The following is a 14,950-nucleotide window of genomic DNA, read 5'->3' on the forward strand; positions in this document are numbered from 1 at the left end:
CGGTGCCGCGGACGTCCGTCTCCAAAATCTCATTTATTCAACACGTGACGGGGTGCAACAACCTCCTGCTCTTCTCCTCACTGCTGCTGCTGTGATTTTCTCAAAGAGCCACACTGACTGCAGGAAGGCAGTCCAAGTTACTGCTGAACTTTGGTGCCCTCATCCTATCCAAAAGGGAACTGTAAATTATGCTTTTCCACATTGATGTTTTTCCTGTTGGAATTTTAGGGAAAAAAAAGAAAAAATCAAACATGCCATGTGTCTTTAAACCATAATACAGTTTCACATGGGACAAAAGGCTACATATGGCTATTAAGAACAGGGTCCCTGGCTATTTCTAAACTGGATTTGAGAGAGAAATCAAAGCAATTATCAGACTGATTTAATGAAAATGTAATAGGAAATGTTCAGACTTTCAAGCTCTGAAATAATGAAACCAGGATCAGTTTATGCATTTAGTACCCATAACTTAACAAAGTCACAGCAACAAGCTGAGACCAAGTCTCAGCTCAAAATCAAAAGAAAATGCCTGTAACTTTTTCTTGTATCTTGAAAATCTTGAAAGGAACTGAACTAGCATCTGTCAAAGCTAAAGAGGAACCTGGCTTTAATGTCTCATTGTGCTGAAGTCATAACCCTGCTTTACTGTCTTGTCAATCGCTGAATTCTCTGAAAGTCATTGAACTCCTGTCACTTTTTATTTAGAGCTGATAAATGAGTGCAATAAAAAAAGAAACACCCCGCTGAGTCAGCATCCTACTGAGAAACATCTGACAGAAATGGGATAAATGTATACAGCTTAATGATTTATCTTATTGTCACCAAATCTTTGAGTTTTGAGTTCTGAAATAGTGGCAACAGGCTGCATGGACAGTGCCTGGATAATGTCTTTGCCACCATATTTCCTCTATAGGTCTAGTTATGCCTCCCCTGTCTGACTCTATGAACTGCTCTATCGCCAGGAAATGGTTCTGGTAGGGACAACTTCTCATTATAACTGTGAGGGTGAAGCTCACACACATCCAGGCACTAATCAGTACACTCTGATGGCTGCAGCAGCTTGGCTTTCCACTGGGATAATCATCTGGTTCCCTGCACTAGTTGCCCCGGCCTTACTGCCAGACAGGCTGCACAACTTGAAATGATGTTTGATTAAATAAGTTTGTCTTGTATAAGAACTGATTTACTATGTAAACATTCATAGAAGAAAACCACAAAAGTAAATAGAAATACAAAATACAATGCATGCATCAGCAGATTAGTGAATATTTAATAAACATGAATGTACTACGATAGCAGTAGATAAGAAAGCACTGTTGCTTTTCTTTTCTCACAACATGGAACTTTTTGATATTAAGTCGTGTTATAGCAAAGGCAACACTATCTGTCTGTGTTTGATTAAGGAAAGCAAACTCCTTGCTTTATCAAGATTAACTGTTTCGCAGATATATTTTCTTTTTTTTTCAATTTGTTAAAAAAAATGACACAAACACTGTCTGTTGACAAGATAACACTTTTCTCAAATATCCTGTAGACAAACTGAAAAGGCAAAAAAGATACAGTTATTAGAGTTGCCGCTAACTTTGAAGCATGGTGAAAGGTGAAAAGATGTCCTGAAATTAAAATGTCAAACTGATGCATTATTTATGGTTGTACAGGCAACGATGGACCGATTAGGTATTACTCAGTGAAGGATGGGAGCCTCCTGCTTGTTTTGCATCAGTGCTTCAGTTCTTCACAAAAAGTACTACTTTGATTTTCGCAAATGCCTCAATCTGAAACTTAAAAGTTAATCTGCATCCATTCTACTCAGGGTCACTTCACATTTTCGATGAATTTTTCATGTGCCTTTTCATGCATATACTTACCGAATGTGTATAAATGTATAATGCAGTGAGTTCAGCTTAGATCCTAGCTAAACTTTAGACCACTTTTTGATTGCACCTCTGAGTCACAGCAGAGCATGAATAAAAACCAAGGTGCGGTAATAATGGATAAATCTGCAATTCTACTTTGAGGCTAGGTGCTGTCCACATCACAAGGTTGTAATCTTAGTTGATTTATTTTTTGGGATGCTTATTTCAGTGACACTTGACCAAGGAAGGATGGGTGGAAAACTACATGGCTCGGCTCCTTAGACTTGCTTAAAGGCCATTTAAAAAATAATAAACAGATCGGATTTACTCAAGATTAAAGATAGGTGTATGTGACAGGCCACTAGGCCAGAGGAATTAACATCAACCAGACCAAAACAACATCCAACCTAATACACATGATGTCATTGAATGATACTTAACACATGTGCTTTAAAATCCTCATAGATTTAGTTTTCCACCACAAACAGAAGCAGAAGTTGACATTTATGAGTTGCCACATGCCAAGTCAATGCTGTGGGAAGAGGAATAAGATTCAGCTGATCCTACATCTTCCTACTTTGTATTTCTTCTACCATCCAAGAGCTGATGTGTCATTTTAATTGACCTTTTTTAATTTATAGCAAATCATGGTAAAACTACCCAGCTGAATTTTTATTAAACTGCTTGGAAATCTGGTGCAGGGGCAAAAGAAGATCCCTTTTTAATTTTACAACCAGGTTGTGAGAGAGGATTCACCCCATGGCAGTTACAGAGTCAGGTAATATTTTGCACTTCTTGAGAATTAAATGTTATGTTGAAAGTTGAGCATAATCTTTTGAAAATACTCCTGGTTTACTCCAGCTTGTTTTTGTCATTTCTAACTAATTCAACTAACATACCATAATAGTGAAACGCCTCATTTTTTTGAACAGATTGTTTCCCAATAATAATTTGTTAAAGCAATCTAAAGTTTAGCTCCCTTTGTGCTTTTTAAAAGTAATTTTGTTTTTTTTGCCAGAGGTTACTAAGGATACAGATTTCATATGGCTGCTCTTTGGGAGTCCCATCTGGATTAGAACATGACGGGATGTATGAGATATCTCAGAGGAGGACTATGCATGTTTTGAGGAATTTGGCACTTATTTGAACACGTGGTGTGACGTAGACTGTCATTGAGACGAAGCAGCCAGGAGCACTAGCACACCGTTCCCCTCAAATTACCTTGCATTTGAGGGAAATGTGACTTTTGGTTTGCTTAACAATACCTTGAAGAGATGCAGTTTAAACAAGTTCATAAGGTATTAAACACTACATAAATAAAATTAAGAAACCTGAGATCAGTTCACTACATATTTGTGCTCTGTGTACATGCACTGATGCACTGTGCTGATTTAGTCTATGTAGACTGACAACATATGAGCCTTTCAAGAGGATATTAGATGTTGGTTACACAGATGGTTTTAATTTAGTTAAGAAAAGCTCTGGGAATACCTAGCTCTTTGTCACGCTCAAATTAATTGTAATTTGAAAAATATGATTACTGCCTCCTGTTTCCATAAATTGCCTCAACACATTATTTATAATAGGGAAAAAAATGTATACTACTGGCTCTGATACTCGCTTGCCCCCAGCCTTCCTCCTTCCATACTGGCTGAGATGAACTTTCTTGTTGCATCTTCATGGTTGTCCCTAGCCTGTAGTATCCTGAGGTACCTCCAACCAACCCTCTGATTTTGCCTCAAATAGTTCACTCTCGGTTGTTGCGATAATCTTGGCTCTCTTTGATACCATTCGACCATATTTATGCAGCCCGAATGACATACCAATGTCCTTGCTGGATCAGAGAGTCAATATCCCCACTCAATCCTGGCGTACAGCTTGATGTTTTCCATGTAAAGGAGATGCCTTTCAGTTGCTCCATACCAGTATGCATAGCAGCTGTGATGATCTAACAAACATTATTACAGAACAGAGGGGGAGCAGGACATCTCTTTGGTAAATATTGCATTTGATGGTGACTTATGCAATCAGCCTCCAGGGTCATCTTCCACATCCTCAAGGAGTTCTCGATGAAGGCTTTCAGTGTTCTGTTGATGTTGCAGAGATCCAAGCATTCCAGTATCCATATGTGCTGCATTGAATCAAAGGCCTTCTTCTCAAGGTGGTGCACAGATATGTGTGTTTGATCTTACAGTTATATAGCTCTGTGGTTGGTGTTTAGCCTCTGTGGTGTTGTTCTCAATCCCCTTCTAAGCCCTGCTCATATACTGAGCTATGTGCCAACTCATTTCATCCAATAGGATGGCTGACAGGTGCTGGAAATCAAGGATATACTTATTTACAACATATTATACATTAAGATGTTTATTTATATGCTGTATACTTATGTACATTCTGCATTAATTGTAACTGCTTTCTCTTTTTACCATGCTGACACAGGACAGAAAGTGAAGAAATAGTATAGTGTACACATATTACTATTTAGAGATTTAATGAATTCAGCAAAGCCAAAGTGTGAATGTGTTTGACTACATAATTACAAAACAGGGCTTGAGTTTAAAAGGTCCTGTATGCACCATTCACAGTTACGTGGATTAAATCAGCTAAAAGAATAAAGTCTTAATCATCAATTACATTATATTTCTTATGCATTGTGACAACAAAAATAGCAAGATTGCCTTCTTATTTAGTCTAATTCTACATATTCCATGTTAGGAGAGATTAAGTGTTTTACTATTTTTGTACCACTATGCCCTTTCTAGAACCGTTTGGTATACTGTGTTTTTCTGAACACACCTGGAGAACATCAAGTTTAGAAAGAAATTGCAATAAAATCCCAGCGTAGTTCAACTGTTTTGGTACCAAAATATGTCAGGACTGACAGAATTTCCTTTGCATCAATTTGTTAGTTGTTTACAACTGTTTTTTTGTACAAACAGCTAAAGTTAAAATGAATAAATCTACAGTATTACGCTTCTGACAACAGCCTCAAGACACGTTAAATAATGCATAGAACTGTGGAGTAAAATCAATGAAACGGGCAATTTTTCCTCAAGCAACACAAATAAGAAACCATTTTTAAACCAGAGAAGTTGAACTGATCTCTGCTAAAAAAAAAAAAAAAAAAAGATGCACTAGTGCTGAGAATAATTTAGCATGTCAGCAGAAGGATCTTTCTTGCTGGAAAAAAGCAACTCAAGTGCCATTTGAATAGCAGAGGCATATAAAGCATACAAAGCCAAGTTATCTCTTACATACAGTGAATATCAGAGTTATTTCTAAGATTATTATAGATTTATGGCTTCCATATACTGGTCAGGATCACATCTTTGTCCAGTTAACAGCAGTCTGGCTTCTAACAAAGACACCTACTTTAGCAATGACGACTCACTAATTAATACACTATCAATCACACTGTCGACACGCTGTTCTCCTGCTAGATGGAATTCCTGAGACATTGTAGGGATCCTAACGAATTCTGATGGAGATCACTTTTATTCTCTAGGAATGCATTGTGTTGTGGAGGAAAGGAATGCACAGCATTGAGAGCGATGCTCTGGAATTCCCAAAACAATTAAATTGCTCAAGCAAACGTTGCTTTGAAGGAAGAAAAAAACTTAAGAAAAAAGTTCTAATCCCATTACTCCACACTTCACAACCCTGTCACTTGGGAACGCTTTGAATTTGTCGATCTGTCATTTGGAAACAAGTCGCAATAAGCTTTGACACTGAAGCAAACAGTGGCTGTTTTTCACAAATAAGATGGGTGAAATGCTACCTCATATCACCATGGTAACCTCACTGAACTTTAATACAACTGCGTATCCATGGTGGTTACATCACACATCTCAACCAACAATACTAACAAAAAGGGTGTTCACTGAGAGCATCATGGAGTGACACAATAAACTAAAATAATACCTGACCATGGAAACAATTTTTCCATGCACTAAGCTCGTTTTCTTTGGCAGATGTGAAGCTTTTGGTTGATTCCACAGGAAACATATTGGGCACACCCTCCTATCAACAGTTAATGATCTTCCTTCAGTGGGAACAAGTCAGCTCACTTCACAGTTTTCTCTTAACCTGTCAGTTGAAACATAGTAAAACAAAAATATATTATGAAAAGCATATTAAAACATGTTAAAAGATGTCCTAAGTGCTGCTTAAACGCATGGAAAGATGGAAAATTTCAATTCCAGAGTGTTGTAATAAAGCTGATCTAAACACGGCATCAAGAGGTATCAGTCCTATTTGCTCCACATGGATAAAGAGTTACCAAAGTTCTTCATACACTAACCTACAACCACAAACTGCCTTGTTAAACATAGAGTCAAATACATTTATTTAATATGTTTTGTTTTATGGCTGAACTTTCAGAAAGATTTGTGCAAATAAATGTTTCACCATATGTGTTTTTTTGGGTAAGACTGTTCAAGGCTATTACCCAAACTAATATCTATGATCACATGATCGATATGCTTTATAAGCAAACAAATTACAAAAAACATAACTAAATGGTTGACACACTTCCTGTGGAGATACAAAGCTAAAAGAGAAAAAACTAAAATGAAAGATTTTTGTCTTTTATGAATGCAAATCTCACTTTGGTTATTTCATTGTATTAGTTTTTCACAATAATACTTTATGTTATGTTAAAAAAAAAAAAAAGCAAGTGTCAAGATTTGGCCTTTTTACCCTTTAGAATAGGGTTGTTTTCTATGAAAATATTTAAAAAACAGTCAGACAGGTCTTCAGAATGAGTCATATCTATATTTGCACAAACTTACATTTGTCCTGTAAAGTAGGCCTACAGCCACAAGCAGCATGATGGTAAAATATCTAATATAACTATCTCCACACAGGTGCAAACATCATTTCCAAAAATATTGTTCAAAAAGTCATAAAGTCTTTAAAAATAAGGAAGGAGAGGTTTTGTAGAGCAGAAAACTAAAAGGTCCTTTGTGAGACGTGAATCTGAATCTAACATATTATGTTATGTTAGTGGCATGACAACAGTTTACTAAATTACTAATAACCTGTTCGGCTTGAGACAAAAATGTTATTTAGATAATTATGGTAGTTTCAGCAAAAATACATTCTTTTTGCTACCTGGCCACGACTAGATGCCATTTAACAGGTTGCCATGGTTACATTTAAGCAAAACATGGAAATTTTCATTTTCTGGATGCTTTTAAGCTGTAAAATTGCTGCGTTATGGTTAGAAAAGAAACATACAGTGCTAAAATGCATTCTTTTCACATCCCTGTTATGAACGCCACGTTTATTCTTCATGAAGAATTGCGGTAATGTTTACTACAGGTAACACATTTTTTAAAAAATTATTGCTGTTAATGTCTACCTGGATGGATGCACATGCGTCACAAGGACACTTTTTGGGGAGGAAGATAGATGGTGCTGCTCATGTCCTGATTACTTATGTATGACAACAAACCACAGCATAAATGGTCAAATTCAGAAATTAAAAAGAGTATTTCATCATTGTCATGAAGTGCTGTACTGTAACATAACAATACATTTAATTGAAAATACAGTGAACAACTTAAGAGAAATGTTTGGGGGGGGGGGGTGTACATGAGCTGTTGTTAATAACTAAATATCTTTGAAGAAGATTGATAAAAATATAGATACATTGGCTTATAGTCTCTTGCAGAAGTTTATTTTGTTGCGTACATTTTCCTCCTGCTCATTTAAACTTAGGCTGACATTGTAGTGCTGTGGTGAGTCCCTTTGAGAGCGATACAGAATTTTCTGGTCAGCTGAGGGTTTTCTTCATGTGCTCTACTTTCCTCCCGTGGCCCAAAAATGAGTTAATCAGTGATTCTTAATTCATCACAGGTGTGTGTGTGTGTGTGTGTGTGTGTGTGTGTGTGTGTGTGTGTGTGTGTGTGTGTGTGTGTGTGAGTGAGTGTGGTTGTCTGTTTCCCTATGTTACAGTGCTCTGATGTTCTATTTCTAGTATTTACTTTGCCTTCTGCCAAACATCAGCTGGGACAGGCTCCAGCTCACACTGGGATAGGCTGCCACTACTGGTAATAGTGGCAGATAGTTTATTATTTAAACACACACTCACACACACATACACAAACACTTGGGATGAGCATTTTTACCCCCCCAGACTAAAGAATCATAGTGTGGTTTATCATTCAGATTTTATAAAGTGGCCAGTCTCCAGTCTGTCATGGGCAACATCCTTTTCCTTTTCTTTATTGTATCTGTTTACTTGATATCAATAGAAAAGACAATAATTAGACTTTTTACAACAACATTCATGAATAATTTTTGTACCTAATTTATCCATTTTTATTTTATGTTTTTAAAGTAAAAAAATGGTCAAAATACCTAAAGAGCAGATGTATTCATTTATTTTCCAGACCATTAGTTCATTGGTCAAATCTAAACCTAAGGAGAATTTGGAGAAGAAACTAACCCAACATGCATGTATTTAGACGGTGGCAAGAAGACAAAGAACATGACAGACGCCGCAGGGCTAACATGCAAACTCCACACAGAAAGGCTACGGTTTTTACCCTCTCCCTGCCAAGACCTGTATTAGTGACTTGTTAACCACCACAGTACTGTGTAGCCCAAAATACATTTTATAATTTCATGAAGAGAACTGTACCATGAGCATCAACAACATGTGAAAATGTTTCTCTCATGCTTTTTATCATTGAGTTTCTCATTTTGCCAAAGAGGTTTTCAGAAAATATGTATTTAGTAAATGATGAAGAGGTTTTTTTCCTTAGTTTAGTTTATTCTTTTTAATGAAAAATGTTCAGAGATGTGTGTGAAATGTGCAAAAGTGACTGTGTCCTGATGGCAGACCGGGGTTGGGAGTGCAATACATGGGTGAGCAGCAGCAACCACAGAGCATGAAATCTCAGCTAGCCCAGCACAGTAACAACCACGCATGAAGCCAGAAGGTGAAGGCTCCATCCAGAGTTTCATAGACATGGAGCACAAACACCAAGGGACCGAGGGTGACAACCATCCAGTTACAAGCAGCGTAGAAGGCCCGGGTCCCCAAAGAATGATGCGATTTAAGATAAGATAAACTTAGATCAAATAATTTCATCTTGCACTTTCAAACTCTTTAGTGATTGATATATCTACTTGATAAATAATACAAAACATTTTATGTCTTCTGGGGCCTGTCTTCCTAAGGTGTGCTTATCTTTCAAATTATTAAGACTTATGTTTTGTGTGGTGGTGAGCACACATGGGTGTCATGTGGCTCAGGTTGGCCCCTCCCTGCTAATCAGCAGGTACCTATAAGACACCTGCTGATTTTCTTCTCTGCTGGCTGGTTCTGTGTTGGTGGTGGTGACTGGCTGCCCTCTGTGCTCTTCCTCCTGGCTTGGTTTTACTCAGGGTGGTGAGTAGAACAGGAACTTGAAATGGAAAAAAACTAATTTTGTAGTTTTACTAATTGTGTTTTCTGTTTTTATAGATCCACCTGCTGCTGTTTTTATTGGCATAATTTTATTGTAGTCTCTTTTAATGAGTTCTGTTTGTTTCTTTTGCTTTAGTTTTGTAAGTTGATTTTTCTTTTGTTTGTTTCCTTTAGGCAGCTGAGAACCATTTGGTGGATGGGCTAGGCACCCGTGGTTGGGGACCCTCACGTTTGGTTTGGTTTGTTTGATGCACTGGGCATAGGAGGGCTCCACAGTTAGTTTGCAGTGAAGTGTGATTGTATTTATAAGGTAAGAGGTGGCAACACACCGGGACACTCCTTCCCTGTAGGCTGCCCTCCACTGGTGGTCCCAGCTGGCCTGGTTGCTTTGGTTTATATAGTTATTTGCTTTTAAATAGGTCTTAACAGTGGGTTTTATACGCTGTTAATTTTAGCTTTTAAATTTTTGTATTAAATCGTTTAAACTCCCTCCCACGTCTCTTATTTCAACAGGAGCGACCCTGCATTTATTTCCTGGAGCCCTGTGCCCCAGGTGGTGTTGTCTGGCATTAGTATTAAATAAAAGTTAACTTTCTCATTTTACCTTTTGTTGTCCAGTTATATTTGTTAAGGCCTTACCACTCTACCACATTCGCACTTGCCAGATGTAGCTGAACACAGGAATCCTACCCTGAATTTAAACAGTGAAAACCTCAGAAATAAGCAACATCAGAGACCAGAAACAAACGGCTGTGACCACGCATATCCATTCTCTGGAAATCAAAACGCATGATTTTAAATCATTCAGCTGAAAAACGCTATGTCATACAACACAGTCTGTTGTTTAAAATAAGTCCGTCTCGGGAAAACATTAGAAATGCTTGTCAGAAGTTTAAAAATTGTGACTAAATTGCTAAGCCAAAGAAATCCATGACACATTCAGTAAAATGGATGGAGTACAAAGGTGATGGGGAGTAAATTTAACGTATGAAGGACCCAAGGGAAGATTCTCCATCAGTATATCATGTTATAGTATTAGTCATGCAGAGATGTTCAAGAAGAAAGCTGTTATATTGTCAAAAACCATATGTGCTTCAGTTTGCACCGTAATCAGTAGCACTCTAAAAACCAGCTGCTGAGCCCACAGCTGGGGCTGCACATCCAAAATTCAGAAAAAAAAACAACCTTTATAATCATTTTAATGGTGGCAGAAATCCTTTTATAACATCATATATGGTAAATAATTACAACCTGTTTTTTCATTGAGGTTAAGAGCAAAAATCCTTCCCCGAAGCAAAGGGAGCCCGACTCTTTTTCCAAATCCAGTTCATCAGCTCAGGAACCTACAGCCAAATAATCAACCAATGGCAAAGCTGTCATAACACATAAAGTAACTGTATCATTGCGGTATGAAAGAAGCTCAAGATGCAAAATATAGGCAGTCCATGGTTGCTTCATGTTGAGGACGTGGTTCAGTTTCCAGTACAAAATCCCTTTCCAAGGCTGATTTGCTTACATTTAACTTGACACTTATTCACACACTCGTGCCAAGCACACACAGCTGAAGAGCTTCCAGGACAGAAATATGACTTTCAACAACAGTGAGTTAATTGAGTAAGAGTTCTTACTGAATAAAAGTGTTATATATTTATGCATTTATTGTCCTGTCATGGGTTTTGGATAAAAAAAAAAACTGAGTGTGTCTATATATCATTAGTTGCATTTCACCTTGTATTCATTTTTAAAAACTATCAAAATTGAAAAACTAAACTCTGAAGTACATTTAAAGTTTTTTTTTTTCCATCAATAACTTTTCTGTGATGTCAGCAATTGCAAAATTGATTAATGAATAAAACATTACTCTCTCACGGAGAAGCTTCACAGGGATTCACCAGGACATGCTGTTACAATACTTACAATGACTAATGTGCAAGAAAAACTCCTTGTTCTTCTCTGTACTTGCAAACACATCCCATTGGTCCTTTTCTAGTGTGAAGTTATCACAGATGGTGAAGGCCATATTAAAGTATGTTCTAACAGCTAACAAGCCAAGTTTTGTGCCATTTTTAATTAGTCATGGTACCACATTTACCTCATCCTTTAGTTTTATCATTAATGATCATTCTTTTCTGCTAAACAAAACTGATAAAATGGGTTAAATGCAGAGTAACAGCCAGTAAAAACAGAAGACCTACCTTTGATGTAAGGAAGGAAAAGCATTTTATTCATTTGAATTGGGAATGAGGAGGTTATATTGAGGTTAGTTCACCGAACTTTGCGTCTGATGTCGTGGACGTTGAGTCTGTGCTGAAGATGTTGTTTTAGTGGAGTGCAGAGAGAGAAGAGACAGCAGAGGGAAAGAATAACAGGTGAAATATCCACCAAAGTGTTTTTTAATCACCGCAGGGAGTCTGAAGGAATGGAAGACTCTTCAGACCCTCTCAGGTCTGGAATGAACATCATATCCACTGCATTAATATGTCAGCTCTGCAATCACTCTGTGGGTGTCTTCTTGTCTATGAATAGTAAGCTTTACTTGTTCGGAGTGGACTTTAAAACACCCTGCAAAAGATATGACACACATATGTAGCAAGACAAATTATCATTGTTTCTGTGATCGACTTGCTTTTGGCAATATTTGTACATTTATAATGTGGACGTACACTGCCTACCTAGTAGCTGCTGGGATAAGCTCCAACCCCCCTCAAGACCCTGATTTAGAACAGGTGGCTACAGACGATGGATGGATGGATGGATGGATGGGTGGATGGATGGATGGATGGATGGATGGGTGGATGGATAGATGGATGGATGGATGGATGGATGGATGGGTGAGTGGTCTTCAATTTGGTAAGCCAAGTGACAACAGGCTGGAATTCTTGGATTCACCATTGTAAGATTATGGGACATTATGGGAGTCATGTGGTAAACATGCTGCTTCAACATTCACCAAATTTAGGCAACATATTTATAAAACTGCAGAATATGGGTGCTTATTATGTGAAATGTACAAAATAACTCTGGAGCATTCTTTTTTCTATATCATCAGATGGGTCACGGTAGGTGATACTTAGTGGCTCAAGCTCACTTATTTAGCAAACATCCCTCTGTTTGCACTTTTTTTTTTAATTTACCATGAGCATTTTTCGTTCAGCACTGTTTTAAATCAGCTTGCTGAATAGTGACAACCCACAAGCCAGTGGCACATCCCAAGGCACCAAACCCAATCTGGGTGCAGTACAAACAGTCTAAATTTAATAGGACTTCAGAAAGTATTCTCCACGTCCTTGTGGTGAATGACTCTTAGGAACAAAAACATCTGTACTTTACGTGAGATGATCTCCACATCTGGTCTGATTGTTTCAGGGGTGGGGGCATTCACCAACAGCTGCAACCAACCACTCCCAGATGTTTCTGATAGGCAGAGTGTCTAGCTGTTTGTTAAGCAGGAGGTGATCTTTGATCCTTCAACAGCGTTGGCTGTACTGTTATGGTGAGGAGGGCTTGAAATGCTCTCAGAGGCACACAACGGAAGTGCAGCAACCTCACAGAAGGGCCTGTGGTTCTCTGTGGTGAAAACAGGCATGGTAAAGTGGCTTCAGCTGTGGAAAAGAGCCCCATGGAAACCACCCAGCATTTCTGTCCAGACCTAGTAGTGCTACTGGCATCGTAATAGAAGAAGTCAACACAAGAATAGTATAACCATGTGATCTGGAGGAAGAGAAAGAATAGAGCAAATATTTTCCTTTTCAAGCTTTAAGTAAAGTATATGTATCTGAAACATTATGATAAAACTAAAAAAAAAGGTCAATGTCTCTCAGCTCAGTCTCTAAATGCTTATTCTTATCAGTGCTAAGTGCTGTAACATGTTGTGGCATGGAAAGAAACCAATGGCATAAATTACCCCATCCCTTTCTTTTGACTGTAGAAAGTGGAGGGAGTTTACTCTAACACACTCACACATGGTGAAAATCTCTTTGAACTGCTGAACAGCCTACCCTGACATCCCAGAGCTATAAAGACCTAACCATCCCTGTCAGTACTGTGACAGGCTTTGTACACCCACCATTTTGGTTCACACAGATGGTATTTTTGGAAATGGTGCAGAAGGGCAGAACTTCAAAAATGAAATCAAAATTTATGGATCACTACCACTGCTTCCTCTCTTATCTAAAAGGAAAAAAAAGGTCTACCGCGAGCTGCATTGCCATCGAACTGGTAAAGTCTCAAAGAAACTTTTGAAGAAACAGTTTTCAGAAAAATGGCACAGGTGAGATTATGACTGCAACAAGCACAGCTTAGCATAGTCTTAGTCTATCCAGAACAAAAACAAAACTTTGAGGAAGATCAATAAAACTTATTGCCAGCGCTATTGATCATTCATGGATATAGCATGCTTTGTTATGTTACTGCTTGTGTTTGGAGCAGCCCACACACCACTTACAACTAACTAAAATACAGTTATAAATCATTTCCTGCACATCTGAAATGATGAGAAAATGGGGGAAACTGATGAGGGGTCCTTGACCAACCAGAATGTGATTCAGTGCTGAGAATTTCTTGGTTTTTCCGCTCACATTAAAGTAATACATTGAAAATGCTTTTATGATTTGAAATGCAAGGTACGAACAAACATTTATAATTGTATAAGAAAAGAAACAAAACCTGGACAGTTTAGGAGAAACCTCCCTTGGGGGAGAGAGTAACCTTTGCAACCTTAGTAAAGATAGTAAAACTGGGACACAGTATCTGTCAAGCTGCCACTGATGTTTCCTCTACTGTCATAATGTAACAACACAAAATGCCCAATGATGCTTGATTTAATGATATCAGAAATTTCCATTCTGGACAAGAATATTAACACCATATCAAAGGGAAATAAAGTGGATCACCATAAAACACTCAATTTCCAAGTGAGAGTTATCTGGTTCTTCAAGAAAAGAGATAAAATGGCCTCTATACTACATGACTGTAACCAGCAAGGAAGACTGATGCTTAAAAAGAATCATCAGTATTTGTTTAGCATGAGATGTCCGCTCCACAAATGTTTGTCTGGAAAATCTTTATCAAAAGTGCAGCTGTGGCTGTAGCATCAGAAAACTCACTTGCTCAGTAAACACGACGTGCATGTGCAGTTCTAAAGAGTGAGATGTGAAATCAGATAAATCAACATGAACTTACTTATTACACATTTAAAAATCTATAGACAAGTTTGTCTGTCTGATGTATCATTTCTTATATTTCTGAGACCTTTACATCACTACATAGTAAAAGCCCTGTTACATATCTTGGTGATTAAAATAATAATACAACGATGCGCTACAGTAATTTTGACATATCTCACAGTGATATAGTAAAATGATGGAAATAAGATTGAACTTTTTTTTTTGACATGTTATAAAAATGTCTAATCTCTAATTTGACGCCTTTTGGAGATGTTCCATCTTTTGTTAGCTTCTTTTTGGCACATTAAAATAAATTATTACCAGGGGTGCCCAAACTTTGGAGCCCCACTGTATATATATAAATATATATATATATATATATATATATATATATATATATATATATATTTTCAGTTTCAGTGTTCTTGACAGCTGCTTAGAGGAACCCATGGTGCCGATTGTTGAGGCAAGGTCAGATGAGTCTGAGCATTTAAAACCTTTGAGATTGACAT

This window comes from Telmatherina bonti (assembly GCF_933228915.1).
Source record: "Telmatherina bonti genome assembly, chromosome: 9".
Classification (NCBI taxonomy): domain Eukaryota; kingdom Metazoa; phylum Chordata; class Actinopteri; order Atheriniformes; family Telmatherinidae; genus Telmatherina; species Telmatherina bonti.